Source organism: Palaemon carinicauda, chromosome 45, assembly GCF_036898095.1.
Source record: "Palaemon carinicauda isolate YSFRI2023 chromosome 45, ASM3689809v2, whole genome shotgun sequence".
NCBI lineage: Eukaryota > Metazoa > Arthropoda > Malacostraca > Decapoda > Palaemonidae > Palaemon > Palaemon carinicauda.
In genome coordinates this window covers 45,970,429-45,983,605 of record NC_090769.1, presented here as the reverse complement: position 1 = coordinate 45,983,605, position 13,177 = coordinate 45,970,429, and positions in this window count along the sequence as shown.

The following is a 13,177-nucleotide window of genomic DNA, read 5'->3' as shown; positions in this document are numbered from 1 at the left end:
GAATAAATAGTGGAATACCAAACACAGTTGCTGGAACGTTGGCTTTATTCGGCTTAAAGTTGTGGCAAGGTGTTGGCCAAGCCGGTACAGTGTTAGGGACTCAATGTTGCCAAGAAAGCATACAAACACCAGCAGTCACAGTTACCAATTCACACCATACTAGAACGATAACATATTTTTTTCATTTTTTTACGAAGATTTACCATTCCACGTATAGCTCATTTGTAAATGTTTAACATTTTCGTCTTGACAAGAAACATCATACAGTATTAACATTTAAGTAATTGATGGGGGTAAGCTGTTCTCTCTACCTCTCTGAATAATAAAGTTCCTTTTTTTCAACACACACTCACACACACACACACATATATATGTATATATATATATATATATATATATATATATATATATATATATATATATATATATATATATATATTGTAAGGACACCGCTCCCTTGGTCGTCCAGAAAATCAACAAACTGTTTATTCATTTGAATTCTCCTTTCGCCACACCGTGGTTTCCCATGTATATGTATTCCGCTCTATCAGAGCTACATTTTGACATATGTATCATTTCATTACATGTTTCTGTTAACTCATAATTCGTATATTTGTAAGTGTAAGAAAACACATATATTTTGGCGGGCACTTCAATCTGATTAGGCGCCAGCGCCCTCCTACCTTTCCGTCCGCACCTTGTAATATACTCCCGTGCACATTTGAATAAAGTATCAGTTGATCTTGGTGACGCTTGTCTCACTGTCCTTACAACTGGTGACCCCGGAGTTGAAAGTAGCATCAGCGGTTTTGGCTTTGCCATTAATGGACTTATTACGGCCGTGCTACCTTCTCTATACTCCGTTACCTTAGGCGTGAGCCTGCCTTCGGTTCTCCCACACTTCGGTGCATGTAAGGCAGTAGGATGAGCTTAACCGACATATCAACTTCCCACCTCTTCGCCGACTCGTTGTCTGGCCACGATGCAGGAAGCAACACGCCCATCGCACCCAATGGCCTCGCCTCCACGCCCAAAGTCAAACTGCCGCCCTTTTCTCAACACAACACCGCTTCCTGGTTCCTGAGAGCAGACGTACTCTTCCACGTCGCTAGACTCAGCGACTCCTGCGCCAAGGCTGACATCGTTCTCACCTCCATACCTGAAGAGGTATTCGACAAGATTTCCCCATGGCTTGACGCCCAGGCCGACCAAGTTTCATACGACGACCTGAGAACGAAACTCATCAGTATCTACTCCCTCTCCGTCTCAGCAAGGGCACAGAAGGTCCTGGACCTCGCTGGCAAGCCCATGGGTGACACCTCTCCTGTTGAGGCGTGGGACGAGTTATCCGGCCTGCTTATGCTCCCCGAAACAGACAGCAACGGCCGACGACGTGAGATTAGCTTATCTCGCGAGATCTTTCTTCGACGCCTACCACAGGACGTAAGGGCCCAATTGACAGACGCCGACACGCTCCCGATGAACGAACTCCTGTCGAAGGCTCAGAAGCTCCACGAGGCCTCCAAAGCATCTCGCCTCGGAGCATCATCGTCAACACCGCCTTCGTTCTCCTCCTTCAGCAGCTGCTCTTCCATAGACTCCTCGGCAACGGCCCCTGAGGACGACGAGATCAACATTCTATCAAGAAAGAAACCACCGCAACCAACGCGACCGAACCCTAGGACTAACCCAGCATGGTGCTTCTACCACCAACAGTTCGGCAGCGACGCCAAGAAATGTAGAGCACCATGCAGTTTCCCTAGAAGATGACGCCAGAAGCATCCACCTGCCACCATCGCAGCCGCAGTTAACCAAAACAAGAATGGTTTCTATATCCTCGATACCATTTCCAACCGGAGACTCATGGTAGACACCGGCGCAATGCAGTCAACGTTCCCACCTTCCAAGTCCGACCTAGACCGTGGTCCCGACAAAAACGCTCCCTCACTCATCGCCGCCAACGGATCTCCCATACGGTGCTATGGGATCAAGACCCTCAAGATATCTATCATGGGCCGTTCGTATTCTTGGCCCTTCGCTATCGCTGACATCAATCGCCCCCTCCTCGGTGCGGATTTCCTCGCCCACCACGGACTCCTCGTCGATGTCGCTAACAAACGTCTCATTGACACGGGAACCTGCCAGTCCCGCGCCCTAGAACACGGCCCTGCAACAATGTCCGTATCCTCCGTAACGACGCACCCCTACGCCGACCTCCTACAAGAATTTCCCGAGGTTTTCAAGCCCGAGCTCCGACACTCGCCAGGTTCCCCGTCCAAGCATGGGATCTACCACCACATCACAATGACAGGACCTCCCACTCACACCAAATTCCGCCGCCTCCCGCCCCAGAAACTGAAGGATGCCAAACGCGCCTTCGAGGACATGGAACGCATGGGTATCTGTAAGAAAGCATCGAGCCCCTGGGCATCACCCCTACACATGGTAAAAAAGCCGGACGGGTCCTGGAGACCTTGCGGCGACTACAGGCGCCTCAACCTCATCACAACGCCCGATCACTACCCGCTGCCCAACATGCAGGACCTAACAAACGCGTTGCACGGCGCAAAGTATTTTACCAAGATGGACCTCCTGAAGTCTTATTTCCAGGTCCCCGTATTTCCGGAAGACATCCCGAAAACTGCCATTGTAACGCCGTTTGGATCCTACACCTTCGCATACTCAACCTTCGGTCTACGCAACGCCGGGGCGACCTTCCAACGACTAATGGATAGCATTCTGGGTGACCTACCTTTCTGCGTCTGCTACGTCGACGACATCCTGATATTCTCGAAAACCAAGGAAGAACACCGGAGGCACGTCCGCACCGTCCTCAAACGCCTACAGAAGAACGACCTGGTTGTACGATTCGACAAATGCACGTTCGGTGCGGAAGGAGTGGATTTCCTTGGTCACCGCGTATCCTCATGCGGGGTAAAACCCATGACAACCAAGGTCGACGCCATCAGAAAGTTCCCGATACCTACGACCATCCGCCAACTTCAGGAGTTCCTGGGGATGGTCAGTCACTACAGGCGCTTCATCCCCAACATCGCACAAACCCTGTCACCCCTCGACAACGTCCTGAAAGGAAAAGCAAAAAAACTCGAGTGAGGTTTGCCCCAGCAACAGGCATTCTCCCGGACAAAGGATGCCCTCGCGAATGCCACCACCCTGGCTCATTTCGACAACAACGCGCCCCTGCGACTAACGACCGACGCCAGCAACGTCGCCTGTGGGGCTGTGCTGGAGCAACTCGTCGATGGTTCTCCTCAACCGCTGGCATTCTTCAGCAAGAAATTGAAACCCACCGAAACAAGATACAGCACCTTCGATAGGGAACTTCTCGCCGTCTACCTCGCCGTCCGCCACTTCAGGCACATCTTGGAGGGCACTCCCTTCACAATCGCGACGGACCATCAACCCCTCATACACGCTTTCACGAAATCGACAGACGCATGGTCCTCCCGACAACAACGTCATCTCGCATCAATCGCCGAATTCGGGTGCACCATACGTTACGTCCCAGGAAAGAAAAACCCAGTCGCAGACACCCTTTCAAGGATTGAAATTGACGCAATCCACCTGGGAATCGACTACGCCAATCTCGCAACCGAACAACGCACCGACCGAGAAGCACAGGATCACCTGACGGGGCCATCCGCGCTCAAGATAAGTGCGATTCCCCTCGGACCAGCAGGAGTAACTATTCTTTGCGACACCAGCACAGGCCGCCCATGTCCCTGGATTCCAGCCTCCTGCAGAAGGAAAATATTCGATATCATCCATGGACTTTCACACCCCTCAGGACGCACCACCACTCGCCTTCTGTCTGAAAAATTCGTCTGGCCAGGGATAAAAAAGGACGCCCGGGAATGGGCGAAGTCATGCATCAACTGCCAGTCAAGCAAAGTCAGCCGTCACACTGAATCGGGGGTAGGCGATTTTCCCCAGCCAAAAAGACATTTCGGTCACATACACATCGACGTCGTGGGACCATTGCCCCCTTCTGGATCTGCTTGCTACCTGCTTCCGATCATCGATCGCTCCACGAGGTGGTTGGAGGCATCGCCGATGACCGAAGCTACGACTCAAGCATGCGCCGAAGCCCTCCTGTCAAGCTGGGTGAGCAGGTTTGGCGTTCCTGACGACATCACGACAGACAGAGGCCCCGCTTTCCTCTCAGAAATATGGCTCGCTTTGGCGAACATGATGGGGACGACGCTCCACAGCACCACGGCATACAACCCCGCGACAAACAGCATGGTCGAAAGAACTCACCGCGCCCTCAAGGCGTCCCTGATGGCGAGCTGCACCGAAGGGGACTGGAAATCACGACTTCCTTGGGTACTCCTCGGCCTTCGCACTGCCCCTCGCGCAGACGGCGAACCTTCGCCCACCGAAAAGGTTTACGGGGAGGTGCTCGCAGTTCCTGGCGAATTCTTTCCCTCATCAACCGACGACACGCAGCTGGATCACCTAAGGGACATCGCCAGGAAGTTCAGGCCATGTCTCAAAACTTACCAGGACAGAACCAAGCACTTCAAGCCAAAAAACCTGGATGACTGTGGGTACGTTTTCGTCCGTGTCGACGCTCATCGACAACCACTAACTAGACCTTTTTGGGCTCAAGCCATGTCGTCCTGATGGAAGTTCCTATAGGGTAGCTTCCTTGGGTATATTACAACTACGGCGATATTCCCAGAGAATTTACCTTAAGGTACCCAGAATTCTAACTCCTGGAGCGAATATCCCTAATAAAAGAACCAGGGATATAGCGAAATATCAGATGACGTATTCTTGACACGCCACATGGCAATCTGCACCCCGAACAGAGATAACACTTCGAAGGGGTCAATTGGCAAGAAAACGAAAACGAGAAAGAAAAGGAGAGCCGCTCGCAAGGCTCTCTCCTCTCCCGTTTCGTAAGCGTGCATTGCGCCGCTCACGGCGCCATCTGTATTCCTTTTTGCGTAGCTTAACAACTCGGTGTTTTTTCGCTGTATTTCTCGCAAATTCTTGGATTTAATCAATTTATTATGCTTTCTCCAACTTCGTCTGCCTCTGATAAGTTGAGTATTATTTCTTTTATGTATAAATGTAGGCTCTTGGTAATTTTTAAAGTGATTAATAGTAATATCTTTGTTACAAAAGCTGTTGCCTACCGGAGGCGTCCTGGACGCTGTCGCTCGCTAGGTATGAGTTATTTAGTTAGCCAGAGCGACGTTCCCGGCTGTTTTGCTTTAATAGTTTTAGCTGTTTAGCGTTACATAGGATTTCTTTATATGATGCTTTTAGTATTATTTGTCTTGGCGAAGTATTCGCCGATTCTGGCCTACGCTAGACCGTGTAGCCTAGTCGTTTGGCCCTAGTACTTTCCTGCATGATATTTAGATTTCCGAGTTTTTTAAAATTTTATTGAAGCTTTAGGCAGTTTTATACATTTAAGATTATATTGATTTCTTCCAAGATAGTATACGAGTGAGTTTCGGTGATTTAGGTAATCGATTCTCTTGGCGCCTAGGCTAAGTTGCCTATGGGGCCTTAGTATGCTTTCTCATACTCCCCGGTTGCTCTCTTTTCTTCGGAGAAGGTGTGCAATCCCTTTCCCTCTGTTTAAGCCTTGGGCTTAACCCTAGTGGTTTATCTGAATTAACTTTCGATACAACTATATTAGGGTGTTGCTGTTCCTTCCTGTTTCCAGTAAGTCTGGCTTCAGAGAGGGGGCAGAACATCAGAGTTCTTAGTCTGAGTCTGTTTATGTCTGGCTTGGGGTTGAGACTCCCTCGGTAGACTGACACAGACATAGGAGGCTTAGCCTCCTTAGGTCACTTTCGAAGGTTTCTGTACGAGATGATTCCTTCTTCTTGTGATCTAGCAGACTAGTCCATTGTTGCTGTTCTCGGTGGCGAGGATAAGATCCTTTTTCTGGGAATAGCAACACCTTCCTTGCTTTGGTTCCGTGGGGGTTGGCAAGTATTGCTGGCCTCCCTCCTCGGATCTCCCTTAGGCTAAGATGAGTTTTCTTGGCTGCGGGTGATTCATTACTAAAGCAAGGTTGGTAGGACCCTCTTCGTCCCTTCCCCCTCTTTCCTCTGTAATGGCCTAGCCGTTACATTACTGTCCGTCATTCTACATCTGTACCTAGCATAGGTTAGGATGTGGAGTTGACTCAGTCCCTTGCCGGCCGGCAGAGTGTGCCGGCCGGCAAAGGTCTTCTGCTTTGAGTGCTGCCCGGACCTCCCTTGGTCCCTCATCCATGTTTGTCTGTAGAGCCAGATGGCATTGGTCAGGAAGCCTGAATTATATTCTCCCCTTCCTTATGTGCACTCTTTCGGGTTGCCGGGCTTTGAGGTAGTACAGTCCCTTATCCCGGCATCCATTCTGTTTTCTTCTAGTGTTGTACCCTAGCCAGCTGCCGGCCTAAGTGGCCGGCAGCCGGGCAGTCGGAGTTCTCTGGTTCTTTTGCTGCCGGCCGGCATCGGTTGTATACCTTTGCCGGCCGGCCATTGTCTGCCGGTCGCTACGAGTGGTGGCCGGCAGCCGGGTGCTACCTTGTGTAGTTGCCGGCCGGCACATGCATTTGAACCAGCGTTCTGCCGCCTTATAGCTCTTAAGTAGTATACTTTAGATCTAGTTATGGTGAGTGCCGGCCGGCACATTACCTTCTATACTGTACCAGTATTCTTCAGTATAGTATATACTGTAGGGAGAAAACTATAGTATAGTATTGTTACAACACTGTGTTTTCTAACATTTTTGTGTTGTCTTGCACAGCCCTTTGGTGTTGCCTTACAGATAAAGAAAGTGAGTTCTTTCTTGTCTATTATCCGGTATTTTAAAATCATCCCTTAGGTGTGAGCTACACCTGTTTCCTCTGGAAATTTTTCATTGGTTGCTCTAGGACAGATTAACCATACGATTTTATTATCTGGAAGGTTGCAACAATTGACTGTGCGGGAAACACAAGTGTGTGTCTTTCCTGTCTGTTTTATTATGCTAAACTATGTATATCCAGTGATACGTAGTTCACTTGATACTCATGGAAATTTCTTCTCTTTACAGGAGGACCATCCGAAGTGCGGAAGTGTTTTCTGCAACGTCCGCAGCAAGAACTTCTGCGGACATGAGTTGTGTAGGAGGCACGCAGCATGCGCTGTCTCCAAGGGTGATCTCCGGTATTGGGACCCGCAGGTATGTACCGTGTGCACTAACCTGGTTGCTGAGGCTTTTGATTCACCTAGGACGGCGGAGTCAAGGGATATAGCAAGGGAGAAGCTTCGTACTTGGGTAAGGGGTTTCCAGAAGAACACCTCTGGACCTTATCTTCCAAGTGAGAAGATGAGGGCTTACCTTTTCCCCAGAGCGTCAGCTGATGCTGTGATTCCCCAGCCTCAAGTGGAGATCCCCGTAGTTCAGATCCCGGTGGATGCTGAAGTCGCGGTCGCCCTGCAGGACATCCAGTTGGACAACAGGATGTCGGAGGTGTCCGAGCGTCTGGAAGACGACCTCCTAGCAGAAGGCCAGGATGAAGATCAGGCTCCAGACATTGAAGAGGAAGAGGTCGGCGAGGTGTCGGCTGCTCCGGTTCAGGTCCCTGAACCTATTCCCTCAACATCGTCCGCTCTCCCAGTAGAGCTGGGACAGACCCTTTCCTCCATCATTGGAATGATCCAACAGATGCAGAGGGAGAATAATGAGAAGGCGGCTGCAATGAAACTGCAGATGCAGAGACTTGCAGCATCACGTGGGCCCCAGAAGAGGCTCAACGTGAAAGACCTTCCCTTGTGCTCAGATGCTAACCCGTGGAGATATGCTGAGCACATGCCGATGACGGTCGGAAAGATCGTCATGTCGGAAAAGTTGGGCTCAGTTCCCCTAGAGGTGGAATTCTGGCCCAGCAAAGGGTCGTATCCGGACTGTTATGTCCGTTTGAGGAAGGAACCAGCTTCAAAGGAGGAGACAGAGCCGAAGGAGGTCATAGTTATGGACCATGCTAAGGTTCAAGCTTTGCTTTCCTCCTCGATGAAAGAGAGGGGCTTCACGAACTCAAAGGTTGCTGCTTTGAGTAAGAAGCACCCTTCCTTTGTGTCCTCTCCTGCTAGAGCCTTCCCCTTTTTGCAGAAAGGGTTTGCGGCTGTGCTAAAAGCAGTCGAGGCTGGCAAGCCATGCCCCTCCTTGGAGGAGTGTAAACCTTTGTCTCTGGCCCTACCTATGGACCACAAGGACTGGAAGGACGTACATCTTACCTTCTCAGTCAGGAAGTTGGAGGCTGATATTGCCGGACGTCAGTTCGGTGAGAACCTCCCTAAGCTGTCTGACTTTCTTTTGCGGAGGGAGCTCGAGACGAAAGAAAGACTGGCTGCCTCAATGTCTCTTCAAACCACTCTTGAGACAATGGCAAGTGACCCCAAGGTCCATGAGATGTTCATGGTAGTGGCCAAGACTCATCTGGCCACAGTGACGAAGGATCTTTACAGCTTCGTCAGGGCGAGGAGAGCTTGTAGGGAGTTTGTGTTCGCCTCGGCTGCGGTGAGGCACGAGCCAAGGAAACTAATCTCCTCCAACATTTGGGGCAAAGACCTTTTCCCTAACGAAGCGGTCAAGGAGGTTGTGGATAAGGCCGCCACGGAGAATAGAAACCTTCTCCAGAAGTGGGGCCTGTCTATCAAGAGAAAGTCTTCCCCGGATGAGGGTCCCCAACCAAAGAGGAAGACTAAGAGGACTAGGCTACCCTCTCGACCAGCCAAGCCATTTAGACAGCAACAGCAACAGCAATTGCCTATGCCTTCAGTGCCCCAGATGGTGGCACAAACCCCGACCACATTCCAGTGGGTACCCCAAGCCGTGTCGACACAGTCTCCGGCATTTAACCCAACGTTCGAAGGGCAGTCAACTACCTTTCGAGCAAAGCCTAGAGGAGCAGCCAGAGGCTCGTCTAGGCGCCCCTCAAGGGGAAGGGGATTCAGGGGTGGTCGCGGTCAGGGAGGCAAGACCTCAGGACAGCAGTCAAAGTGAGATGATACCAGTAGGAGGGAGACTTCAGAATTTTCGGGATCAGGGGACCTTCGATCCCTGGGCCCACAGCCTACTCAAGAATGGACTGGGCTGGAGCTGGTACAGCACTCCACCCCCGTGCCCTCGATTTTTCCAACACTCCACCCCCGTTCTGGAGGAGTACATTCAAGAACTGATGGAGAAAAAAGTGATCCGAAGGGTAAAGTCCATCAAATTCCAAGGGAGGCTGTTTTGTGTCCCCAAGAAGGACTCGGAAAAACTCAGAGTCATTCTGGACTTGTCGCCACTCAACAAGTTCATAGTGAACTGCAAGTTCAAGATGCTAACACTGCAACATATAAGGACCTTACTGCCCAAGAGGGCATTTCCCGTCTCCATAGATCTGTCAGACGCCTATTGGCACGTTCCAATCAATCGCCGACTCTCCCCCTACCTAGGGTTCAAGCTACAACGAAGACTATACGCCTTCAGAGCCATGCCATTCGGGCTAAATATAGCCCCAAGGATCTTCACGAAGCTTGCGAGCGTAGCTCTCAAACAATTACGCCTAAAGGGAATTCAGGTGGTAGCCTACCTGGACGACTGGCTGGTGTGGGCAGCATCCAAGACAGAATGCTTGCAAGCTTCCCTGCAGGTGATCCAGTTCCTAGAGTATCTAGGCTTCAAGATCAACAGAAAAAAGTCTCGACTTTCTCCATCTCAAAAGTTCCAGTGGTTGGGAATCCACTGGGACCTAGTGTCACACCGATTCTCCATCCCGGCGAAGAAGAGGAAGGAGATAGCTGGTTCTGTCAAGAGACTTCTGGATTCCGAAAGGATATCAAGACGCGAACAGGAGAGAGTGCTGGGTTCTCTCCAGTTTGCTTCGGTAACAGACCCGGTGCTAAGAGCACAGCTAAAGGATGCAACCGGAGTTTGGAGAAGTTATGCATCAAACGCGCGAAGAGATCTGAGAAGACCAGTTCCGCTTCGTCTACGTACTCTTCTCAGGCCTTGGTCCCAAGCCAGACAACTAAAGAAGTCGGTACTTCTTCAGCCACCTCCCCCCTCGTTGACTATTCACACAGACGCCTCGAAGGAGGGGTGGGGGGGGGGGGGTCCTTCTCATCGGAAGAAGGCCCAAGGGACTTGGTCCAATCTATTCAAGACATTTCACATAAACTTTCTGGAAGCTATGGCAGTGCTCCTTACATTGAAGAAAGTCTCCCCGCGTCACTCGATCCACATAAGGTTGGTGCTGGACAGCGAGGTGATTGTGAGATGCTTGAATCGACAAGGATCAAGTTCACCACCTCTCAACCAGGTGATGTTGGCCATCTTTCGACTGGCGGAAAAGAAGAAGTGGTACCTGTCAGCAGTTCACCTTCAAGGAGTCCGCAATGTGACAGCGGACGCTCTATCCAGGTTCACACCGATAGAGTCGGAATGGTCCCTAGACGCAGGATCGTTCTCCTTCATCTTGAGTCAAGTCCCAGAACTGCAGATAGACGTCTTTGCGACGAAAGACAACAAGAAGTTACCCCTGTACGTGTCCCCGTACGAGGACCCCTTGGCGGAAGCAGTGGACGCGATGTCCCTCGACTGGAACAGATGGTCCAGGATTTATCTGTTCCCTCCTCACAACCTTCTGTTGAGGGTCCTCAGCAAACTGAGATCCTTCAAGGGAGTAGCGGCAATAGTGGCTCACAAGTGGCCGAACAGCGTGTGGTTCCCTCTGGCACTGGAACTACGGCTGAAGTTTCTACCGCTACCAGATCCAGTTCTGACCCAGCGAGTCCAGAAGTCGACTGTCTGCGCTTCATTACAGAAAACCTGGACCCTGCAGCTCATGATTTTCTTTCCCTAGCGGTGAGAAAGCGTTTCGGGATTTCGAAAGACAGCATAGACTTCCTAGAGGAATATAAGTGCAAATCTACTAGAAGGCAATATGAGTCATCTTGGAGAAAATGGGTGGCCTTTGTCAAGGTGAAGAATCCGCAGGAGATCTCGACGGACTTCTGCTTATCTTTCTTCATCCACCTGCATGGTCAAGGGTTGGCAGCTAATACGATTTCAACGTGTAAATCTGCTTTGACAAGACCCATTCTATATGCCTTCCAGGTCGACCTCGCTAACGAGATTTTTAATAAAATTCCGAAAGCCTGCGCTAGGCTCAGACCTTCAGCACCTCCAAAGCCCATTTCATGGTCTTTAGATAAAGTTCTTCATTTCGCTTCACTGTTGAACAATGAGGAGTGTGCGTTAAAGGATTTGACCCAAAAAGTTATTTTCCTATTTGCACTCGCGTCCGGGGCCAGGGTTAGTGAGATTGTAGCCCTCTCGAGAGAGGAAGGTCGTGTTCAGTTCTTGGATGGGGGAGAGCTGAACCTGTTTCCGGATCCTACGTTTCTCGCCAAGAACGAGTTACCCACCAACAGGTGGGGTCCCTGGAGAATCTGCCCTCTGAAAGAAGATGCATCTCTATGTCCAGTAGAATGCCTAAAGGTCTATCTTCGTAGAACTTCAGACTTCAAGGGTGGTCAACTATTCAGGGGAGAAACATCAGGCTCAAATTTATCCCTGAAACAACTCGGGGCGAAAATCACATATTTTATTTCCAGAGCGGATCCTGACAGTACACCCGCAGGTCATGATCCAAGGAAAGTTGCCTCGTCCTTAAATTTCTTTAATTGTATGGATTTTGAACATCTTCGTTCATACACTGGCTGGAAGTCTTCCAGAGTGTTCTTTCGTCACTATGCGAAGCAAGTGGAGCAACTAAAGAGGTCTGTGGTAGCAGTGGGTTGTGTCGTTAACCCTGCTGTTTAACTCTGCGAGGAACAGTGGATTTAATTGGGACGATTAATTCCAGGGTGAGTGTGTAGTTACATACTGTTCTACAAACTAAGTGTGAGGGCACCGGGTTGCCCACGTTGACTGTTCCACTTTCAAAGGTGAACCTAGCATAAGTGCAGACATGTGTGCCGAGCGTTTCTAACGCTAATGTGACTGATTAGCATTACAGACTTTTACAACTTTGATACCTCGGTATGTTAAAAGTGGCGCTAATGTTTTTCTTTCAGATAAACAAGTTTCTGTTTACTATCATGCTTATGCTTAATTTTTTGGTTATCCTCCTCTTATATATATATAATTGTTGTTAACCTGTTTTATTTATTGTCTGTCAATAAACTAGTTCTTGCGAACCTTGCGTCTCCTTCACCTGTGTCAATTTATTGATAATAATTGAGCATTCTTACTATGTATATTTATCTGGGATAATTCTAATAGATTGTTCCTTTATGCAAGCTATTTTTGCATTGGTTTATGCTTTCCCTTAGCGGGAGGACTCCATGCCCTAAGGGGACGGTGGCGGATATGCAAGTTTCCTCCTACTCGGATATAAACCTTTGTCCAATACAGTATTGAACGGAGAAATGGTCGATATTTCATATTGACGCAGTGGTTCTTTACAAACTATGCTTTACATGATATAGGGTGAGACCACTATATTGGCTTGCCTGTTAGTCATACATAGGTATATGTACTCTTCGAGACTTTTCCAGAGTCTAGTAGGACTCTTCCCTGTAGGGGGCAGGAAGCACTAACATGGTTTATGGTTAGTTGAAAAGATGTATAACGGTAACATCTTAGGTCTCTAGGTCTAGTCGACCGGGGAAATACCTCCTGGGAGTACGGCACGTTTTGAGAATCCACAGATACAGTAATGCTCTGGTATACTTCCATCAGGACGACATGGCTTGAGCCCAAAAAACGGATTTTGAGCGAAGCGAAAAATCTATTTTTGGGTGAGATGGCCATGTCGTCCTGATGGACCCGCCCTTCCCTTTCTATGAAAGGGCTGTAGGTCCCCTCCCTACATACAGTATCTGTAGCACCTCGTGCATCGCTACAAGGAATACAGATGGCGCCGTGAGCGGCGCAATGCACGCTTACGAAACGGGAGAGGAGAGAGCCTTGCGAGCGGCTCTCCTTTTCTTTCTCGTTTTCGTTTTCTTGCCAATTGACCCCTTCGAAGTGTTATCTCTGTTCGGGGTGCAGATTGCCATGTGGCGTGTCAAGAATACGTCCTCTGATATTTCGCGATATCCCTGGTTATTTTATTAGGGATATTCGCTCCAGGAGTTAGAATTCTGGGTACCTTAAGGTAAATTCTCTG